This window comes from Bos javanicus, chromosome 25, assembly GCF_032452875.1.
Source record: "Bos javanicus breed banteng chromosome 25, ARS-OSU_banteng_1.0, whole genome shotgun sequence".
Lineage (NCBI taxonomy): Eukaryota > Metazoa > Chordata > Mammalia > Artiodactyla > Bovidae > Bos > Bos javanicus.
The window spans coordinates 35,052,577-35,074,814 of NC_083892.1; the positions used below are offsets into that span (position 1 = coordinate 35,052,577).

At 53.7% G+C, this 22,238-nt stretch overlaps 2 long non-coding RNA genes across 2 annotated transcripts; both read right to left on the reverse strand.

Moving 5' to 3' along the window:
* Positions 1-3,517: 3,517 nt before the first annotated feature.
* On the reverse strand, positions 3,518-8,332 carry LOC133238657 (uncharacterized). Its single transcript, XR_009733587.1, has 3 exons — positions 7,033-8,332; positions 4,425-4,529; positions 3,518-3,658 (listed from the first exon to the last, which is right to left on the reverse strand). It is a non-coding gene; the product is annotated as an uncharacterized LOC133238657 (long non-coding RNA).
* Positions 8,333-10,350: 2,018 nt separating this feature from the next.
* On the reverse strand, positions 10,351-18,474 carry LOC133238656 (uncharacterized). The gene is made up of 2 exons (XR_009733586.1): positions 13,635-18,474; positions 10,351-10,970 (listed from the first exon to the last, which is right to left on the reverse strand). It is a non-coding gene; the product is annotated as an uncharacterized LOC133238656 (long non-coding RNA).
* Positions 18,475-22,238: the final 3,764 nt, after the last annotated feature.

A 22,238-nucleotide genomic window follows, 5' to 3' on the forward strand; every position in this document is an offset into this window, starting at 1 on the left:
AGCTCTTTTGCGACCCCATCACTGTAGCCCACCAGGCTCCTCTGTCCATGGAAGTCTCCAGGCAAGAATACTAGAGTGGGTTGCCATACCCTCCTCCAGGGCATCTTCCCTATCCAGGGATCGAACTCAAGTCTCCTGCAATGCAGGCAGATTGTTTACCATCTGAGCCACCAGGGAACCTAGAAGATGCTCAATAAATGTTTGTTGAGGGAATGAATGGGAAAGCGGATGAGTGACTTCAGAAACTTTCAAACAAGTCAGTTTTCCTTCCACTCCCAGGGGCCTTGGTGTCCCCATCTTGCCCGTGGTCCTGGGCATGTGCGGTCCCCACCTGAGCCTTCACAGTGCAGTTTGTGAGCAGCGGTTTCTGCATTTTCAGCTGTCTCTCCGTCCCTTGCTTTTCTCTGTCCTCCCTCAATCACCTCCCAGGTAGCACTTCCCTGCCTGGTTGTGCACATGTGTGTGTGCATGTGTGTGTGTGTGCGCATGTGTGTTGAGGGGCGGGGGCAGCCAGGCAGCAGGGGCACTGAAGACGGCCACCTGGCTCTCTCACGGTCTCCTCCCTCCTCAGGTGTTGCGTTTTCACTTACACCTCACCTGCTACACGGCCATGATCTTGGCAACATCTGAGAAATGCCATGATTCTCTTAGGCACTGCCTTCTTTGCAAAATCTCAGAGTTCTAGAGTGGTCACGCTTTTTCGATTCCATCTGGGCCCTTCCTCTTGAGTTTTCATTGCCTGAATTAAAGTCTGGACTCCAGGGGTCTGGTTCCATGAGCTCTCCCTGGCAGAAGGAATCTGTTTCAAGATAACAAGTCAAAAAAAATCTCCTTTTCCATCCCTGGTCAGAGTCTGGCCAACCCAGTCCGAGGCCATGCCTCTGTCCCTGGTGTAGGGGAATTTCTTCCAGTTGGACCCGACTCATCTCTACCTCTCTGCTCACTCGTCGCATCTGTTTCTTACATGCACAGGTTGGGAGAACTGGACAGAGGTTCAAGGTTAGTGAGATCTGGGTCGACCTTGAACGTGGACCCTGGACAGGCTCCGAGGGCTATTCAGGGGGCTTGGGAGCTGGCTGACCTCCAGTGACTGGTGATCAGGAATCCAGACCCTCGCCTCCCACGGTGAGAGGCAGAGTAATGTTTGGTCAGGAGGTGGTGTATCTTAGATGGATGGGCATCTGGGGACAGGAGCTGTTAGGAGGATGGGCGGGCAGCCTGGCAGTGCTGAGTGAGGCTGATGAAGGGCTCTGGTGTCTGGGAGAGATGAGGATGGCTAGGTGTGGATGTGACCCCAGACCACCAAGTGTTCTGAGCAGATTGATAAGGACAGGGTAGAGCCCAAGAGAATGAAGGACACTTTTTAGCACTGGGCCATGGGGTCCGATGGAGCTCCTAGCCCCCAGCGTCAGGAGGTCTTTACCCAAGGAAATAGGAGGCTTAAGTTTCTGTAGCCAATTCCTCACTGTGCTTTGTCACAAAGAACCCAGAGGTCCTAATTCAGAGACCATAACAAGTCCCTGAGCCCAGGAGACCCAGTGCCTCTTAGTTATCTACTTGGTGGATTTTTTTTTTTTTTTTTGCGGCTCCCTGCCTCCTCCCCTGGCACCCCACTCCAGTACTCTTGCCTGGAAAATCCCATGGATGGAGGAGCCTGGTAGGCTGCAGTCCATGGGGTCGCTAAGAGTCGGACACGACTGAGCGACTTCACTTTCACTTTTTACTTTCATGCATTGGAGAAGGAAATGGCAACCCACTCCAGTGTTCTTGCCTGGAGAATCCCAGGGACAGGGGAGCCTGGTGGGCTGCCATCTATGGGGTCGCACAGAGTCAGACACAACTGAAGCAACTTAGCAGCAGCAGCCTTCTCCCCACAGCGGAAGGAGCTCAGGACAGGCCAACTCACTTCCACTCGCCCATGTCAACCCCGTGTGGAAGACAGAGCCTGACACAGCAGGGCAGCTGGACGGGGTCCTTGACTGCATGGGCCCTGGCATGTCCCATCCAACATGGACCCTGCAGCCATGCAGGTGACCGAGGGGACTTGCTTGGCTCCACCTCGCTTGTCCCAAGAGGCTGGTTCTGGCACCAACTGTCACTGAATAGTAAACAACCGGCACCAAAAACCCCCTAAGAAGTTTAAGATAAGAGACACCCCTTCGGGGAAGGAAGAACAAAACCTAACAGGAAGCCAAGTGGGTAAACCGTTACTGGTGTCGATGTGAGGGTTGCATCTCTCCGTCCCAGGCTGGAGACGCTGCGCTTTTGGCTCTCGGGCTGGCCTAGGATGGGGGCGTCACAGAGGGGGGGTCGAGATACACCTGCCAGGGGGCGGGACTGGGGAGCGGAGTGACTGTCATGTCATCTCCTCCCGTGATGCTCTGGGTCCTGCCCAGGTCCCTCCAAGTGGCACGTGAAGGCAGTGACTGGGAGCGGAGGCCCCGAGGCCAGACTGGTCACCGTGTGGTTGCTGACTGTCCTTGGGAAGTCAGTGACCCTCCTGAGTCCCCTGACCTTTCTGAATGTACCCCCTCAACCACGTTGTGGGGATGCTGAGGGGACTCACCAAGATAACTCATGCCGAGAGGCTAGCTCGGTGCCTGCCGTACAGTGAGCACCACGGCTCAGCAAGGCTTGAGGAAAGGCTGGGTGGTGCACTTTGCAGACCTGGAACTGGGTGAGGGAAAAAAAAAAAAATTCCTTAACCATCTGGAGCTGGGGCAAGTCTCCTGGAGAAGAAGCCCTTCAACCCCCAGCCTGGACACCCATCATCTCAGAGGAAAAGGAGAGAGAGAGAGGTCTTACTCAGAGCTTGAGAACTATGAATCAGCCCTTTAAATTTTTTTGTTATTTATTTGTATTGTATTTTTAAAATTTTATTTATCTTTTTGCCCCACAGTGTGGCACTTGGAATCTTAATTCTCTAACCAGGGATCAAACCTGTGCCCCCTGCCATGGAAGTGCCAGGTCTTAACTACTGGACTGCCAGGGGCATCCCAAATCAAGCAGTTTTCATTGAACACACCGGTCATTGATTCAGCACCTGCTTCTGTGCAGGGTGCAAGGGTGAAAGATGCCAGCGCTACCCAGGATGTGTCCTCAGCCATCACCATCTAGTGTGGGACCGGAAATGGATGCTCTCCTATAGGCTGTGATGTGGGGCCGGGTGGTGGACACAGAGAAAAGAGAGATGGCCACTCATTCAGATGGGGAGTGTCAAAGATAGGAGGGGAAAGGGATCTAGGCCCTGGGAGGCGACAGGGAGGGAGCAGGGAGGAGAGGACATTCTAGGTGCAGGGATGCTCTGCGAGGGGCTCTGAGAAGCACGGGAGGAGGGAGGGGAGGAAGGAGAAAAGAGGATGGTCCCCAGGGCCAGGACTCAGTCACTGAGTTCCCTGCCTTAACAAGGCACCCTCCCCAGGAGGTAGAGGGAGTAGAGGGCGGCCAGTGACTCACTCTGCCCAGCTCAGCCTGGACAGCTGTGCAAACAGACTGAGGAAGGGGCTCCCAGGCCATACCTCCCTGCCTCCCTACCTCCTCCCCACCAGGGGCTGCCCCACGCCACCTCTATCCCTCTTGCCTGCACCAATGCCTGTTCTCTCCCTGAGACTGCAGGAATGTCAGTGGAAGTCCTCAGTGCCCTGGAGTTCTCCTGTACCTTCAAGGAGGAAGAGTAAGATGTGAGGTCTCTCTACACAGAGAGTCTTACCTCCTAGGTCCTCAAGCGTAACTCCAAGGTTCAGGGCCCTAGCAACAGCACCCACGTGCCCATCTGGCCCCCATCTGGCCCCTCCAGTCATTCATTCACCCTCTGACCCACTGGCACTCAGCCCTGAGCCAGACCACACAGCTCGCAGCCCCAACACCTCTTCCTATCTAACTCCAGGGATGTTGTTACTGGTTGTGTTAGTCGCTCAGTCATCTCTGATTGCGACTCCATGGGCTGTAGTCCACTAGGCTCCTCTGTCCATGGGATTCTCCAGGCAAGAATACTGGAGTGGGTTGCCATTCCTTTCTCCAGGAGGTCTTACCGACCCAGGAATTGAACCCAGGTCTCCTGCATTGTAGATGGGTTCTTTACCGTCTGAGCTATCAGGGAAGCTCAGGGGTCAGGCCCCAATTCCCCGTGTCGTGAACTCACTTGTTACTCTTTCTCCTCTCAGGAAATATCACCACTGGGAATTCCCTGGTGGTCCAGTGGTTAGGACTTGCTGCTTTTACTGCTAAGAGCCCAGGTTCAATATCTGGTTGGGGAACTAAGATCTCTCGATCCGTGCGATGTGGCCACATTTTAAAAATGGAAATATCACCACCCTCCACCAAGTTGCTCAGGCCAGAAACTTGGGATCCTGACACCTCCATCTTCTACCCCTTCTTCCTCTAACTTGACATTACACTGTGTAAGTTTCAGCTCCAGGATATACCTCATTCACTGGTCACCATCTCCACGGCCACCACCCCAGTCTCCTCTGCCATCTTCCATTGCCTGCATGTTGGAGCAGTCGCAGTCCCTCTACCTGCCATCCATCCTTCACACAGCAGCCCGAGTAATTAAAACATGTCAATCAAAAAAAAAAAAAAATGTCGATCAGATCATGTTTCTCTCTGCTGAGAACATGGAGGGGAGGAGGCTTGTGTAGGGAACCAGTGGGGGTAGTGGGGGTGGGCTGGGAGGGTTGGAGTTTGTGTTTCCGTGGAAAGAGCCCTGGGCTAGAAGGCTGAGAACATGGCTTCCTTCCGAGAGTTATAGCCTTTCTCTGAGCCTCAGTTCCCCTATCTGTAAAATGGGCATAAGCAGTCCTTCCCTCCAAGGGTTGGGGTGAGGACAAAGTGAATCAAAATGTGTGTGCTCAGGCTTGGGCCAGTGGTGGGCCCCTCACCAGGGCTAGATGTGAGCAGCTGGATCTGTCTTGAATCCCCCTGCAGAAACTGGAATAGAAATCTGTTTTCCTGGCCAAGGTTTCTCTGCCTGTTTGGGCAGGGTTTCCTTCAGGGTGTTTCTGATGAAGTATTACAGTGCACAGGATTTCCACTGCCGAACTAGCGATGACTCGGGCTCTCATCTGACCCTTTCTGAGAGCAGAGCCCCTATCCTGCCTCTTCTTCTTCTTCTTCTTTTAAACTATTTATTTATTTGGCTGCGGGGGTCTTCATCTTGGCATGTGGGATCATTGGTTGTGCCATGCAGACTCTTAGTTTGGGATCTAGTTCCCTGACCAGAAATTGAACCTGGGCCCTCCTGCATTGGGAGCTCGGAGTCTTAGCCACTGGACCACCAGCGAAGTCCCCGGCTGCTCCTTCTTGCTGCCCTTTGTTCCAGCTCCATTGTTGGGGGGGACAGAGGCTTGGGAAGGCCAACTGGAACCAACAAGGAAAGTGGCACAGACCCCTCTCATCCCGCCCCCACCCCCAGTCTGACCAGCTGACTCCCCACTGGCTATAACTCTGGCCCAGTTTACTCAACTGAAGAAAAACGCAGAGAACTCGGCCTCCCTGATATGAGGGTGAGATGTATATAGGTCAGGGGAGTGCCCGGTAGAGGGAATAGCCAGGAAGAATGTTCAGAGGCTCTTCCTGTTTTGCTCCCACCCCCCTCCCCCTCTGTCAGCACCATAGCCCAGTATCCTCCCCGCCTCTACAAGGGCTCAAAAGAAGAATTCAGAACCCCCGTGCTTATCACAGAGGAAGCCAACAGATTCTATGGGGATGGCAGAGCCCTTCCCCAAGCCCAGATCCAGAGAGTCTGTCACTGCTTGAATTCCTGCAGTGTGATCACGTCACTGAGTCCCCACTCCCCTACCTGGCAGGAAATGACTGTCCTGCCCAGCCTTAAGGGGTGACATAAAACCCATGCCCATGTCCGCCTCGTCCTACATCATACAGCCTTGAGGGGTGGACTGGAGATTGCAGCCTCCCTCTTCCTATGCTTGATGGAGAGGGGAGTGAATGGTGGACGTGGTCCCCAAAAGCAGCGACATGCGAAGTGGGGGACCCTAGGTGCACGTGTTAAAGGGGTGCCTTATCTGTAGAGAATTTAGTAACAACAAAACTGACTCAGAGTCGGCTTGCTCTGTTATCACTTGCTCTGTTATTGCCATCGTAGGCTGGCAATTCTGAACAATGTCATGGATAAGACGCTCCTTTGCACCAGGACAGCCGGCGCCCACCGTCCACCTCTTGCTGTCTTGCAGGGGAGCAGACCCCTGGGCGGCTGGCAGGTGACTCTTCCTGCTCAGTGCTGGCCCTGTTTTCTGACTGATCTGGCACAAGGAGGAAATGAACTGGAGAGGTCAAAGGGCATAAAGAGGTCAAAGTGGCAGCCCAGAAGTCAAGACCTTTCTCCGCTTATCACCCTCCAGGGCCTTCCCCTAACGATCCAAGAGAGAGGTGCAGGGCCCAGGCTGCGCAGGACCCTGTCCATCAAGGCAAGGAGTTTGGATTTTACTATCCTCACGGTGAGAAGCCTCTGGAGGGTTCTAGGCACAGAAGGGCTGCGATCTGATCTGTGTTTGGGGAGAATGGGAAAATTTAGGAAGCTGAACGTGAGAATGGGCTTCATGGAGAGTTTAGAACAACGTTCTTTCGTTCTGTCTACAAGGCTTTTAACATTTTTTTCCTCTCGTTTTTGTTTTTGGCTGCTCTGGGTCTTTGTGGCTGTGCACAGGCTTTCTCTAGTTGCGGCGAGCGGGGGCTACTTTCTAGTCCCTAAACGCGGGCTTCTCCTTGCAGTGGCTTCTCTTGCTGTGGAGCGTGGGCTCTAGATCACAGGCTCAGTAGTTGTCGCTCACGGGCTTAGTTGCCTCTTGGCATGTGGAATCTTCCTGGGCCAAGAACTGAACCCGTGACTCCTGAATTGGCTGACAGATTTTTAACCACTGGGCCACCAGGGAAGTCCTACGAGGCTTTTTGAATCACTGCCATGTGCCAGGCTCTGGGCCAGCTGAGGTGGGTGTCAGTATGGGTGAAGCAGACAGGCCTCTGCCCGCAGCGGGTGCACAGCCTGGGTAGGGAGACAGACATTAAAAATCTCACCGACGTTAACATGCTGACCAGTGTCGGAAAGATGTGCAGGCGTCCTGGGGCACCCGAGAAGGCTTCCATAAACTCTCTTCAGCCGGAGACTCAAGACAGAGTGAATTAACTACTAGGTTGTCCAGAGGCCTGGAGGGGAGAGGGGACAGGGGAATTGGAAGAGCTGAAATAAGGCCAGTGTGAGGATACTGTGGTGGCCATGAGCTGGGAAGTCCCTGAGCTTGTGGGGTTTCCAGAAGACACATCAGGTCAAACTCAGGAACCTTGTCTTTATCCTGGGAAGGGCTTTAACCCAGGGAAGGGGTCCTGATTTAAGTTGTGTTTTTTGTTTGTTTGTTTTCGATATAATGACCTGTAACGTTGGATTAGTTTCAGGTGTACAATATAGTAATTTGATATTTGTATATATCGCAATGTAATCGTCAGGAGAAGACTAGTTAACCTCCGTCACTACTTAGTTACAAAACTTTTTTCTCGGGATGAAAACTTTGGCCTCTCCGCATGGTATGTGGGATCTTAGTGCCCTGACGAGGGATCGAACCCACGCCCCCTGCAGTGGAAGCACAGAGTCTCAACTACTGGACCACCAGGGAAGTCCCGGGATGAAAACTTTTAAGACCTATTCTCTTAGCATCTTCCAAATGTATGATTAACGATAGTCCCCACATTGTACATTCCATCCCAAGCATTTATTTATTTTATGGCTGGAAGTTTGTACTTTTTAACCCCCAGCTCCCACTTCTCTCACTTCTCGTGGTATTGTGTTTTACAACATTACACAAACAGGAGCAAGAGAGCCAAAGCCAGAGAGCCCAGCGCTGGCCTGGCCTGGCCTCAATCACCCACCAGGAGTCACTGACCCAGTAAGTGGAGAATTAGACTGCCAGGTTCCAAGTGGCACACCCGTGACGGCGGCACAGCGATGACGGCGGCGGGGAAGCTATGGCCCTGGGCGGCGTGTGGTTAGTCGGGCAGGTTCCTGTGCGCAGCCCCCCGTGGCCCTGGGGTGCGGCCCAGTCCTCTGGCGTGAAGGCGCCAAGAAGTATGAGTTGTTCCTTCTACAGTCTCGGTGACCACAGCCTTTGGCCTTGATAAGTAGATGATGTTGATTCATGACCTCGGACTTCTAGTCACAAAACCACAGTCTGGCTCAGGATATTTCACCAGGGACGGGAGAGATAGCTGATCAAAATGCACCTGTGAATCTCTCTAGTCTAGGATAGGAATTTGGGATTTTTTTTGAGGGGAGGAGGAGCATGTGGGATCTTAGTTCCCTACGGTGGAAGTCTCAGCCGCTGTACCACCAGGGAAGTCCTTTGAATCTCCCTAGTCTGAATCGTGAGAAACTCTGTCCAGTTGGTGCTGGGTTGGTTCAGCCTGAGAGTGCTGTTTTTCTGCTTGGCTTATTGGGAGCAAGTAACTTTTGCAGGGAAAGAGCGGCTGCTGGAGGCAGGAGTGGAGCTGGCTGGGCTGAGCGGGTATGTGGAGGCCTCTTCGTCCCCTGAAGCTGCAAGAGGGTTGCTGCTATTGTGTGTGTTTTATTTTTCAAATAATTTTATTTATTTATTTTTGTCTTTGCTGGGTCTTTGTTGCTGTGTGGGCTTTTCTCTAGTTGCAAAGGGCAGGGCTTACTTTGTAGTTGTGGTGTGGGTCTTCTTGTTGACTCCTCTTGTTGAAGAGCACAGGCCCTAGGTGTACTGGGTTCGATAGCTGTGGCTCCCGGACTCTAGAACATAGGCTCAATAGCTGGGGTGCACGGGCTGAGTCGCTCCTTGGCAGGTGGGATCTTCCTGGCTCAGGGATCAAACTCAAGTCTCTTGTATTGACGGGCAGATTCTTTACCCCAGAGCCATCAGGGAAGCCTTGTGTGTGTGTTTTAAATAACAGCTTTATTGGGATATAATTCATATACCATGCAATCCACATACTCCAGGGCAACTAAAAGTCTGTGTGCCACAACTACTGAGCCTACGAGCCACAAGTACTGAAGCCCTTGCGCCCTAGAGCCTGTGCTCTGCAACGAGGGAAGCCACCTCGATGAGAGGCCCTCACACCACAGCTAGAGTGTAGCCCTCCTGATCCCCTCGACTAGAGAAAGCTGGCATGCAGCAATGAAGATCCAGTGTAGTCAAAAATAAAATAATAATAAAGAAAAAAGAAAAAAAAGAAAAAATCCCTCAATGGGTTATTCATCTTTTTATTATTGAGTTGGAAGGATTTTTTTTTTTTGTAATATATATATCCTAGATACAAGTGCCTTGTCTGGCATGTGATTTACAATGTATACAGCAGACTATTTTGATCCCTGCAGACCATTTTCCATTGTGTGGATACCCTGCTTTTCTTTTCCTTTTAGTGGAATTCCCACTAATACATGTAGAAAGAATGATGGACTTGAGAACCACCATTTGGCAAATACCACACTATGAATTGTTTCTGGCAAGAATCATGAATGGATGTTAAAATTGATGGACAAAAAAAAGTATATGAGAAACAGGATATTTGGAGTCTTAAAAGTAGCCTCCCCACTGGACACTTATTAATAGCAAAAGGGAAAAATAGCAGCTTTACACTGGAGAAACTTGGCAGACAACTTGATCAAGAAGTCAAAATTAATATCCACAATATCAGAGACAAACACATCACGTGCCCCCTGGTATGATGCAGCGACAAAGATACAACCTGCTTTTGTGGTATCTTTACCAAAAATGCCTACCCTGAAATTAATGGTGAAGAAGCATCAGAAAATGCCAATAGAGAGGCATTCTAGAAAACAAGCAGCCGGTACTGTTTAAACATGTCAGGGTCATGAAAGACAACGACGAAAAACTGTTTCTGATTCAAGGAGACTAAGGGCTCGTGCCATGGGGTCGCTGAGGGTCAGACACGACTGAGCAACTTCACTCTCACTTTTCACTTTCATGCATTGGAGAAGGAAATGGCAACCCACTCCAGTGTTCTTGCCTGGAGAATCCCAGGGAACGGGGAGCCTGGTGGGCTGCTGTCCGTGGGGTCGAACAGAGTCGGACACGACTGAAGTGACTTAGCAGCAGCGAGGGCTCGTGGTGACTAAAAGCAAAGTGATCCTGCATTGAATCTTGGATCAGAAAAAAGAACAAGAGTTGGACCACCTGGGAAATCCAAGTAAGGGTTTTGATTAGGTCATAGTGTTTCCTGATTTTGATCATCGTATTGTGTAAGATGTTAATATTTAGAGATCCTGGATAGACTATATGGGAATTCTTCGTACTATATTTGCAAATTTTTGGAAAGTCTGAAATATCTCAAAATGAAAAGTTAACAAAAACCACAGCAAAATTCTGCTTTTAAAACTCCTTTACTGTCCGTTGGCCTAAGGAGGGAGTTCCTATAGCCAGACTGTCACCAGGCTTAAGATCTGGCTCCAGAGCACCTGGAGCATCAGGTCTGGAGCTCAGGAGCACACGGGGTGGGGCTGCCTGTCATGCTTCGTTGTCCCCGCAGGTCCCGCCCCTACTCATCTTCCTCCCTTTTTTCCTTCTGAGAAGTACTGAGACTTGGCCCTTAACAGGAGATCACCTTCCAGGAGCTCCCAGTCTGATGACAGAGGCAGACACAAAGTCTGACGACGACAGTGCAGACTGAGCTGGGACTTGACGGAGGATTCCGTTTCCGCTGCCTCCTCCCCGGGTGGACCTTTCAAGGATGACTTTCCCGTCACCTCGTTGGTGAAGCTTTGTGGCTCCTCCAAGTAGAGGGAGCTGCCCTCATCCATCCTCCCTGGGTCTGTACCGTGGGTCCCTTTTCCAAGCATCTCCCGTCTGCTCTGCCCAGGAGGTCTTCTGAGGGGCTTCCCTGATCTCGGGGCTCCTTGATGTCTGGATCAGTGCTCCATTCAATTCTGGATGCCCCTAAAGCAAGAAGTGTCAGGAACTACTGTGTCTTCTGTGATGATGAGTCTGGTATCAGGGCAGTGGGATAAAAACCCCATCATTTTGAGAAGTGAATCCTCCTGCTTCAGAAAATTGATTGGACTCTCTAGAGAACAGGACCACGGGGGCTGGGCTGTTGTGCTTTGACAGGAGGCAGGATTTGAGGGGCGGGAGGAGGAGGGGGAAAGGGGAATGGCAGGGCAGAGATGGCAGACAGACATCTAGGGGGAGGGATTTTAACAGGTTCCTATAATTACAAAGCAGATGCCTCTGCCTCTCCAACCGTCAGTAAACCTACTACCCACACAGATGCCTGGTGTGAGTGGGATTGAGGATAGAAGCTAAGGAAAAGAATTTCCATATCAGGGCGGCCGTGGTGGAGGACTAAGGCGTCTTAAACAAGGAGCCGAGACCGTCTCCAAACTGGTGTTCAGTAGAAGCAGGGCTCCCGGTCAAGGACAACCGAGATGCGACCAGTCTTGTCCCCAACCCAAGACTCCACAGCCATCTTGGAAAGGACTTGACGTTTCTCCACCATCCAGGGGCTGTGGATCATTCTGGTGTAGCCTTGCAGGGGTCAGCATGACCCTCCTGACTCCAGCTGGCAAGACCAGCATGTGAGTCTCTGGTGGCCACTGCATGGAGGAGCTGAGACCCCTCATGCTTTGACTCTTTGCAGCCTTGGACACTGGCCTGGTTCCCTCCAAGAGCTTCTGGGGAACTTCCCCTGCCTACATGTCAGGCGGAAAGCGTGATTCCAAAGAGATGAATTGACTTCTACTCAGTGCACTCAGGGAATCTCTACTGCTGCCTCCTGCCTGGGCATCTGCTTGACAAATGTCCCTGGCAAACAAATGGAGAGGTTGAAATGTCCAAGTTCAGATCAGTGTGGTAGAATGGGGGCCTTGAAGCCAGTCAGTGGCTCCAGATTTATTTCCTGGGAATTTTTTTTCCCCACTGGATTTTCTGAGAAATCCACAGGGGATGAAGTGGCAGGCTTTGCCCCACCCTATACACCCTCTTTGCACAGGCACAAGCTGAGCCTGGCTTGAGTAGGGGCGGTTCTGGCCAGGGTAGGTGTGGTCACCAAGCCCCAAGGCCACCCTGCCATCACTCCTCTCTGGACCCCAGAGACTGCTGGCTTCTCCCTAGGGTGAGCACACTCACTGCCACTCAGTCTTTCAGCAAACATTCCCTGATTGGCTCCTAACTGCCAGGACTATGCTTGGTGCAACTGCTCAGGGTGGACCAGACATGACCCCTGCCCCCAAGGGGTCATCATCTAGTAGAGAGACAGGTATGGCTATGGGCAGTTACCATACGGCGTGGAAGGGCATTGGCAGCTCCTGTGACCTGGGAGCACCATGGAGGCACCTGGCCCTGAAGGGGTGGAGCTGGAACCTTCCTGAAAGAGATGATGAGAAGCTGAGTCTTAAAGGATGAGGAGAAGGAGTTAGTGGAGGTGGGAGTTGGGGGAGGGAGGCAGAGGCATGGAGGGGAAAGCCACACCCGTAACCAGGGGCTGGCCTCGGGATCCCAGGGCACCCCGCCACTCAGATGCCTGTCCTGGTCCCTCACAAGCCAGGGAGGGCCCAGCCTGCTGACCTCCATTCCCTCCCCACCCAACTGCTGCCCCGCACAAGGCCAGGCCTGCATGAGACTTCCTGGGGGCATTTACTCTATCACTGTGAGTCTGGAATTTCAGACCCAGAAGCCAACTCCAGCTGGACGAGGCACACAAAGAATTTACCCAAAATCACCTTGTAGCCCAGACTCCCCTGGGAAACAAGATCCCCAGGATCCCAGTGCAGATGGGAGCCAGGCCCCCCATGGGCTCCCACACTGGTCACAGCTCTGCCCTTGGAAATGCCATGGGAATCCACCTCCCTCCAGTTAGACTGGAGGGAATCTGCCTCCTGGGTCACCCTCTCCCACCCTGAATCTAACAGGTGTGTCACTGGAGGAGCCTACATCATATGATTAAATCCTAGCTGCAAGGGAGGCTGGGAGATGACTGGTTTTTGTGAAAGAAGATGGACAATCAGAAGGTGGGAGACTCCCCAGACATAGGGGACACATTCAGCAGCATTGGGCAGGCAAAGGAATGATGGATGGGCACTCTCTGACACTGAGGGGGAGGCTCTGACTGGCAAGGGAACCCTGCTATCTGGCACGATCCAAGAACTAACATCACAGCCCAATCCAATGGCCTGCCTGGGGCCATCTGCTTCCTCATCTTCCATTTGTCCTTTTGCTCATTCATCCATTGGCTAGTCATTGATGACAGCTCCTGTGTCCCACCTCCATCAACCTTTCTTTTTCTTTGTTGTCATGGTGACCACTGTTGACCTGCCTTGGCAATCCAGGGGACGTGTGTGCACCAGAAACCACAAATCCCACGGAGGAAGGGATCAGGGCCGTGGACGGAGGAAGGGAGGGTGGGAGAGGCATCCAACAGGGGGTCATGGCAAGCCCTGGGTAGGCCCCTCTGCTGTCACCCAGCACCCCTTCTTCTCCCACCTGGGGAGGCAGGCACACTGGGTGTAGGGAACCCACCCCTTGTTATTTCTTAGAGGAATGTCATGGCTTGATTCCTCCTACCCTTTCCGATCTTTGGGGTTCCCATCTGGAAAATAACAGCTTCCCTCTGGAGAAGCACCCATGTGGTTGAATTTGATTATTCCCGCTCACGCTGTGTTCGCTGTTTCCGGAGCCTGGCAGGAAATGTTTACCGTGGATTTTTACAGAAGTGGCCGTAATGATGGAGTCCTACCCTACTCCTTCCCATCAGGTAGGCGTATCTCCTCCCATCCCAGGGCGGCATGGTGGGGAACAGGTGTGAGATCTGGAGTTAAGCCCCTGGCTGTCTCTAGCTTTGTGACATCAGAGAGGCCACTTCACCTCTGGGAGCCTCAGTTTCTCATCTGTATAATGGGGATAACATTATTCACCGGGCAGGGGGAGGAGCCTCCTCAACTTGGGCTCCTCGTTGAGAAGCCCAAGGTGGGTGGGGGGGGGTGCTTTGAGGGAGGTGGTGCCCCAAGTCACCAGCTTGCAGGGACCACTGTCCTGCTCCTAGGGGAGACTTGCCTGACCTATGTAGGACCTTGGTGCTTTTCCTGGAGACATGCTGGGAGGAGACAGCCCTGCACCCTGGTACCCAGTCCTGGGTCTCCCACGTGGGAGCCTGAGGCACCTTCCCCGGGCAAGGAGACGGGCTCCATCCCCGTCTCAGCTCCTCAAGAGAGCAGCAGCCACTCTGCCTGCGAGCCGGAGGAGTTGAGAGAGAAAACGTGGAACTAAAATAGCTCTTTTCCATAAACAAAGCTGCTTTTCGTTGGGGGAATGTAAACAGGCAGATGCATTAGGAGACGGTGCCATCCGGCGGAGCCGTGGGGGAGGCGGCCACGCGAGGCCCGGGGCCTGTGCTGCCAGTGTCCCGGCCAGCCCTGGATGAGCAGGATGCCAGGCGGCCAGGCCGCTCCAGCGCCCGGGGGGATTGGGGCCACGGGGCGCCCTCTGGGGCCTCCTGCAGCACCCCGTTCAGACAGGGCTGGGGGCCTCTCCTCACCCTGGGGGCCACCCGCTGCGGGCTGAGAGTGTTTCCTAGAGCAGGGGGGAGCGGGGACCTCTGACCCCAGAGGCTGGCACTGAGCCTGGATTAGGAGATGCAGCCATTCCTCTGAGCCACTGTCCCAGCCCTCCTTCGCTCCCCATCCTGAGTAGCTTGCGCCTTTGCCTCCCTCCGTATTTGGTTATCTTGTCGTGGGGCTCAGTCTCAAATCCCTTGAATGTGCCTTACAATGAAAGGGACGCGTCCAGGGCAAAGAAGAGGTCCTGGGTGGGAGCATCCCTGGGGTTGGGGGCAGGTGGGGATATGGGGAGAGGATGAGCGATGGGGTGAGGGGGAGAGTTGCTCTGCCCCCACTGGGTGGGTAGGGGCTTGCGGTGTCCCCCGGGCAGTTGCCCAGCCTCAGGGGTGTCCAGCCCCCAAAGAGTCCCGGAGCCTGGCTCTGGCAGCTCCCTGAGGGCCCCTGGGGAAGGGGCTCATTTCTGGGTTTGTGGCTGCGGCTTTACTGAGACCTCGGGCCTGTTTTTGGCGAGGGGTTGGTGGTCCAGCCTCAGAGCTGCTGAGCTGTGCCCTGGGGAGATGATCTGTCAGGGCACTGTAGATGGTTCTAGAACCTTGACCGTCACTGAAAGGATCCCCCAGAACCCCCTGTGCACCCCACCCTGGGCTCTGAATGAGACAGAGGGCATCATACCCCATTTATAGACGAGAAAACAAGGCCCAGGACAGAGGAGGGATGGCTTCCAGGCACAGCTGACAGACCAGTGACCAGCCTGTGCTCAAGGGCCTGCCTCCACCACATCATGACACCACGTCCTCAACAGAGAAATGGAAGCCACTGCCTCCTTTGCAGAGGAGGAGGCAGAAATCCTGTGACGGTGGAGAAGGAAATGGCAACACACTCCAGTACTCTTGCCTGGAGAATCCCATAGAAAGGAACCTGGCGGGCTACAGTCCATGGGGTCACAAAGAGTCAGACATGACTTAGCTACCCAACAACAACAACAAAATAAAACCAAAACATAAGCTATTCATTAATTTTAAGATGTGTTTTATAATAAGAGGTCGGAAAAAATGTAAAATAAAAATAAGTCCTCCCTGGTGGCTCAGACAGTGAAGAATCTGTTTGCAATGCAAGAAATCCGGGTTCAGTCCCTGGGTCGGGAAGATCCCCTGGAGAACAGAATGGCAACCCACTCCAGTATTCTTCCCTGGAGAATTCCATGGACAGAGGAACCTGGCGGGCTACAGTCCATGGAGTCACAGAGAGTTGGACACGACTAACACACACGCATATATTTTAAAAAAGGAAATCCCGTGATGGTAAATGTCTCCCCAAGACAATGGCACAATAATCAAGGGCAGACCTGGGACTGGCACTTCCAAGGCCAGGGTCATACCCACTTCGAGGCTACTGGACTGTGGTCAAGGGCATCCCAGGCATTGGAGGGCAGGGATGTCTGGACTGGGCCCCGCCACTTGGGAGAGGCATGTCCCTCACCTGTACAAGGGGCTGGTGAAAGCCCCCAGCACATAAGACAAGTGTGAGTATCAGCTTGACCCAGGTGCCAGTCAGAGGAAACTGTGGCCCTGCCCAGCCACTGCCTGTCTGGAGGTGGTGATGCTCTCCTATAAAAACAACACTTGGAAATCAGCCTCTGGCAGAGGGGACGTGACAGCTCTGCTGACAGCTCCCTGCCCCAGGACTAGCGGCTGTCTGGTTGAGGGCAAGGCAGCCACGCTTCCTGTGGGGACTCAGCCGTGGGAGCCTGCCTGGGGGGAGCAGGGGGGTGGGGGCCGAGCTTCAGACTGAATAGTGGAGGGACTGGCATGGGCTGTGTGTGGGGGTCCTGTGGAGTCAGCCGAGGGGGCTGCAGGCTGGGGAGGGCTGCTCTGAAGACCCTACGGAGTGCTGGGCGGGGGGGGCTTCAGTGAAGCCTGCGAGAGGCTAAGGGAGGTGAATCTGGAAAAAGAGGAGATGGGCCAGCGGGTGGGATCCAGGGAGAGAAGGCTATTGTGGGGAGGAAGGGGTTTGGGTCCTGAACCAGAAGCCAAGAACGTTATAGAACCCTTTTCTTGGTTGGTGTGTCCCTTGGGGAATACCTGATGAGCTCCAAAAGTCTCATCAAGGCCAACAGTTGAGTGTCCCGCTGGTGGAGAGCATGGCACCAGCTAGGGTCCCATGGGGGCTGATGTCCACAAAGATCCCCAAGTCCCACGTGAGCCCCTCCCACCTCTGTGGCCCGTTTCTAGGAGGGCCCCTTCCTCACCCCAGCGTTCCTAGCATAGAACTTGATCCTGGGATTCCTGCCCCACCCCGCCCCCCACCAAAATGTCCTCCAGCCCACACGGCTCTGTGCTTCTCTCCCCAACCCCCTACATTCTGCCTTTGTCCCCCGTCTGGTTGTTGTCCGGCTTACTGGTCATGCTCTGGCCTCCTGCCTTCCTCTACCCTCCCCTGGAACTCTTTACCTGCTCTTTTGGCTGCCAGATGGAGCCTCAGAAGGGGCTCAGGGCACCGTTATGCTCTGGGAACTCTGGTGGTCGAAGACCTTCTCTGGCTCCCCAGCACCCAGTCAAAGGAATCCCCACCCCTGCGCCTTCCCTGCCTGAGGCCTGGCCACATCTGGGTCTGCACGCTCCCCGCCTGGCCCATGGCTTGGCCCAGGCTGCGTGCCTTTCTCCCCACTCTCCCTTTCCCTGGCATCCTCATCCCGCCCCTCTTGCCCCCTCATCTCTAGGGCTGTGACTCCTCAGCTCCCTTCCCAGCCTGTTATCCCCAGGGTCCCTGCAGCTCCCCACCCAGACCCTTTCCTGTGAACATTTTGGAGATGTGTGTGTCTGGGTCAGGGTAGGCATGGGGGTGGAGGCTCAGGAGGAGGGTGGGGGCCAGCTCTCAGCCTGGAGGAGCTCAGCCTGGGCTCCAGTTGGCTTTGGCGGGCTGGGGTCTCTGATCACTCGCCTCTGTGACTTTGCCAGCTCAAGGCAGTGACTCTGATTCACCCCATGAGAGCTGGGGATGGGTGGATGGGGGGACTCAGCATTGCTTGAACGCCAGGTGTGTTGGCTGGCAGTGCCCCTCCCCTGGACCTCACCTCCCTGTTGCAGCTGGCTCTACGCCACCTCCACCCTCCACTTGGCTTCCCAAGGCTGGGGCGGGGGGGTTGGGAGTTAGATGAAATCTCAGATGGGGGCTGAGCTGAATCAGGGATTCCGAGCTGTGACTCCGGTCTGCTGCAGAGAGGCTGGGAGTGGGGGGTCCCAGAACCTCCCCGCAGCTCTTTGGTGGGAAGGGGGTGCAGCTGGGGGGCATTGAGCCATGGGTCCTCTGAGGACCCACATGCCTGCCCTCCCCCAGGGAAGTGGGAACATGGTCAGGGCAGTGATTCACAGCTGCTACTTCCATGAGGTCATCTGCAGCCTCCTCCCCGCAGGGGGCTGGGGGAGGTGGGGGCGGCCGGGTGAGATGGGACAGGCTGGTCCTCCCGTCTTGCCCCCCCTCCCTGTCCCTGGCAGGCAGGAGGAGGGAAGGAGAGGAGGAGGGAAGGCAGGAAGGCGGCGGTCTATCTCAGCCACCATCTAATTACCCCGAGAGGTAATTGCTCTGGGTTTTCTCTGACACCTTGAGATTTCTCTCCGGGGCCTTGCGCAGTGGAGCCAAAATAACCCTAAGGAGGCTGCCGGCCCCAAGACAGTGCCTATCTCGAAGCCCCAGCAACTGCAGGCGGCCCCGCCGCGACGTGCCCGAGCTTTGAGACGGCGTGAGTTTATGACAGGTCCCATTATGTCTCTTGCACAAGCACTGAGTGTTGAAATACCCAACGGATGATGGCAGTGTTGAAATAACCTGTCGTCTCAGCACTTTCCCCGTCATTAGCCAGATGTTCCAGCCCTCAGAAGCGTTTGCAGCCTTGCGCAGGGAGGGAGGGGGCCTGGATGGAGGCAGAGGGAGGCCTGGGTGGGAGGATGCAGCGGCCTAGTGTCCCTGGGAGAACAGGGCGGGGGTGGGTCAGCCTTGGAGGAATGTGGGCACAGACAGACGGGAGGAGGGGGAGAGCCTGGCTTCTTTTGTCCCTTTTGAAAAATTAAAAAAAAAAAAAATTGTTTTTGGCTGCACTCAGGATCTTAGGATCTTAGTTCCCATGCCCCCTTCAGTGAAAGTGCCTGGTCTTAACCACTGGATCGACAGGGAAATCCCTACATTAAAAAATTCTATTCATTTATTTTTTAAAAAATTGTATTGGAATTTGATTGACTTACCATGTTGTGTTAGTTCCAGGTGGACAGTAACGTGATTCAGTTCTACATGTGCATGTATTCATGCCTTTTCAGCTTCCTTTCTCATATGAGTTATCACAGAATATTGAGTAGAGTCCCCTGTGCTATCCAGTAGGTTCTTGTTGGTTATCTATCTTATACATGTGTGTGCTCAGTCACTTCAATCGTGTCCGACTCTTTGCGACCTCGTGGACTGCAGCCCGCCAGGCTCATCTGTTCATGGGGATTCTTCAGGCAAGAGTACTGGAGTGGGTTGCCATGCCCTCCTCCAGGGGATCTTCCTGGCCCAGGGATCGAACCCACATCTTCTGCATTGCAGGCAGATTCTTCACCACTGAGCCACTGAGGAAGCCCCTCTTATATATAGTAGTTTGTATATATTAATCCCAAGCTCTTGATTTGTCCCTCCCCGGCATTTTTCCCCTTTGGCAGCCAGAAATTTGTTTTCAGTATCTGTAAGCCTGTTTCTGTTTTGTAAATCAGTTCATTTGTATCATTTTTTTAAAAATTAGGCCCCGCATATGCATGATATCATATGATATTTATCTTTCTCTGTCTGACTTCACCCTTCTAAAAAATTTTTATCCCCGAGTCCCATAGTCGCTGCAGGGGTGGGACTATGCGTGGGACCGTCCTAGCAGGGAGTCCACGTCAGGGCCCGCGGGAGCTGGGCATCCGGGCTCTGCTTCGCTCAGAGTGTGTCTCGGAGAGGTGATATCTTGACCGCTGTCCCCCATCCCACCTAGTCTGGGGACGAAGCCTCATCTTGAATCTAACTCTGGACTTTGAGGCCTGGGTTCCCATCACACTGTCTCCCACATGCGTGCCTCACAGTAGCCTTTGGAAAGCCATATTTTAACCAAAGGGGCTGCTCGTGGAGGGGCAAGTGGAGGGGCAAGTGTGCCAGGGAACCCCTCGAAGGAACTTTCTAGTAACCGTGGTTAAATAATGAACTCCCCTGATAAGCAAAACGCCCTGTCCCTGGTGGCATCCAAGCCAGAGAAGTGACACAGCCACCAGGTGTGGAGGGCTCCCATATCTGTTGTTTAAGTGAAGAATGAAGTGAAAGCCTGCAGTTGATGAGTGAGGCCCTCAAGGGGTCATAACTCCCAAAAGGATGCACCTGGGCAGGGGGCGGGCTCATAGTCTCTCTGTTTAATACCTTCTCGTTTCTCCTGCTTCTGGAACCCGTATAACCCCATGTGCTCTCTCCCATTGAGGAAAGGACTAGCTATTAGTCATTCACACCATAGTGAGAATGCATTTCTTCCCGAACTGAGGCCCCAGGCACCCTGGAGATGCAAATGCTGCCATCTTCAGGCTACATGGCCCCAGCCTGGCTCGGGCTGTCTGTCCCGCCCCTGTTTGCAGAGAGAGCGCCAGGGCAGCTTTCTGTCAACACCTCCCGTCAGCCTCCAGACTCCTGAGGAAGAGGTGTGGTCCAGTTAGGGACCCAGCCTGGAGCAGTCAGCCTGGGGCGGCCAGACAGTCCTTCCTGGGCTCCACTTGCTGTGTGATGCTGAGTGCATGCCTTCGCCTCTCTGAGCTTCAGTTTCTCCATGGGCGTTAGGGACCCTGAGAGCACGTGACTCACAGGGTTAACATGCATGTGGAATGTGAAGACCTGTGGGTGCCTCTGCTGGAGGGGACCGCGGGGTCAAGGCGATGCTGAACTTGGGGACAGGAGGGCTCTTGCAGCAGGTGCTAGCTGAATGTGGAAGGGCACTTCGGCTCTGCTGGTCAGCCAAGGGGCAGCCAGGGGGCTGCTGACCCCAGGCCTCGGCTGAACACGGAGACCTGTCTCAGTGCTCCGACATCTCCTCTCCTCGGCAGCCTTGACCATTTGGTTATGCTGTGTTGGCCAGGTTCCTCCCTCTAAGGTTACAATCACTGTCTTTCCCTTGTCGGTTAATACATCTGAGGAGTGAGCCTTTGAAATGAGGCACTTCCTGCTTCTCCTCAGACTTTTGTCCATTAATTTTAGCATCCTTTGGTACATACCATTTGCAGCAGTTGTTCCTGGGGTGTTTGCCACATGGTACTTCTCTATTTCCTTCTTCCGTTTTACGGCATTGCCGTTCAGTGTATGGAAGAGCGATCCTTTCTCCCTCCTTTGTTTATTTGTCCAATTATGGATTTGTATCAGTGTGGGCTCCCCTGGTGGCTCAGACAGTAAAGAATCTGCTTGCACTGCAGGAGACCGAGGTTCGATACCTGGGTCGGGAAGATCCCCTGAAGGAGAGCATGGCAACCCACTCCAGTATTCTTGCCTAGAGAATTGCGTGGCCAGAGGAGCCTGGCAGGCTACCATCCATAATGTTGCAAAGAATCGGACACAACTGAAAGGAAAAGAGAATTATATATTTATATCAGTGTATTATGTTCTCTTTTAATCCCTCTTTACTCTTGCTACCTTGAGAACTCGGCATTGCTACTGAGATTTAGGAGTGAGGGATGGTGGCCAGGAGTAGAAATCCCTTCCCCAGGGTCTTGCCTCGTAGGTGGCCAAGGAGTTTCCAAATTATCCCAGATTCAGGCCCCTCCATCTTTTGCCTGGATCACTGCGGTGGCCTCTGACCTGTCTGCCTCCACTGTTGTCCTCGTAGCTCACGTCCCCTCCCCGGACCCTTAACAGTAGAACTACAGAACACTTTATTTTTCATCTTTTTAAAAAAATTATTTTATTTTGAGTGCACTGGATCTCCGTTTCAGTGGGGAGGTGGTGGGGCTCACTATTGCGGTGTGCTGGCTTCACTGCCCCACAGCATGTGGGATCTTAGTTTCCCAGCCAGGGATCAAACCTGCATCCCCTGCAGGTTGGAAGGTGCATTCTAAACCATTGGACCACTGGGGAAGTCCCATTAGAACACTTTACCTGCTTCCAGGGGTCTCTCATGTCCTCTAGATAGAGCTCAGACGCCTCTGCCTGGGTGGAAAGGCCCCTTCAGATCCCACGTCTAGTGATTCTTCGGACCTCATCTCTTTCTGTCCTCCCCTCCATGGTGCAGTCTTCTCAGCACCTCCTCCAGCGTGTCTCACGTCTGGGCCTTTGCACAAGCCATTCCCCAGCCTGTGACATGGCTCTCCTCCTTACCTGGTTCCCTCCCACTCTTCCTCCAGGGCACAGAGTCAGGCGTGCATCACCCTTTGGGCACCCTCGAGCCAGTCCTGGGCCCACTCCGGAAGTGGAGGGACGCCCCTTGGGCTTGACGGCAGTAATTGCCACCTGCCTTGTCTCATCTGTTACTGCTCTGGGTCTCCTCTCTGGCTGGACTGTGAGCCCCTTGAGAGGAGAGATTGGGTCTCCAGACCCCCAGCAACTGGCACTTCATGGTGTTTGGTTAATGTTTATGGAATGGATGAAAAATGGACTCCAAAGCCCCTTGCTCTTTCTGCTGTCCTGTGGACCTAGTGCGTGCAGGGCAGTGTGCGAGGGGCTACAGAAA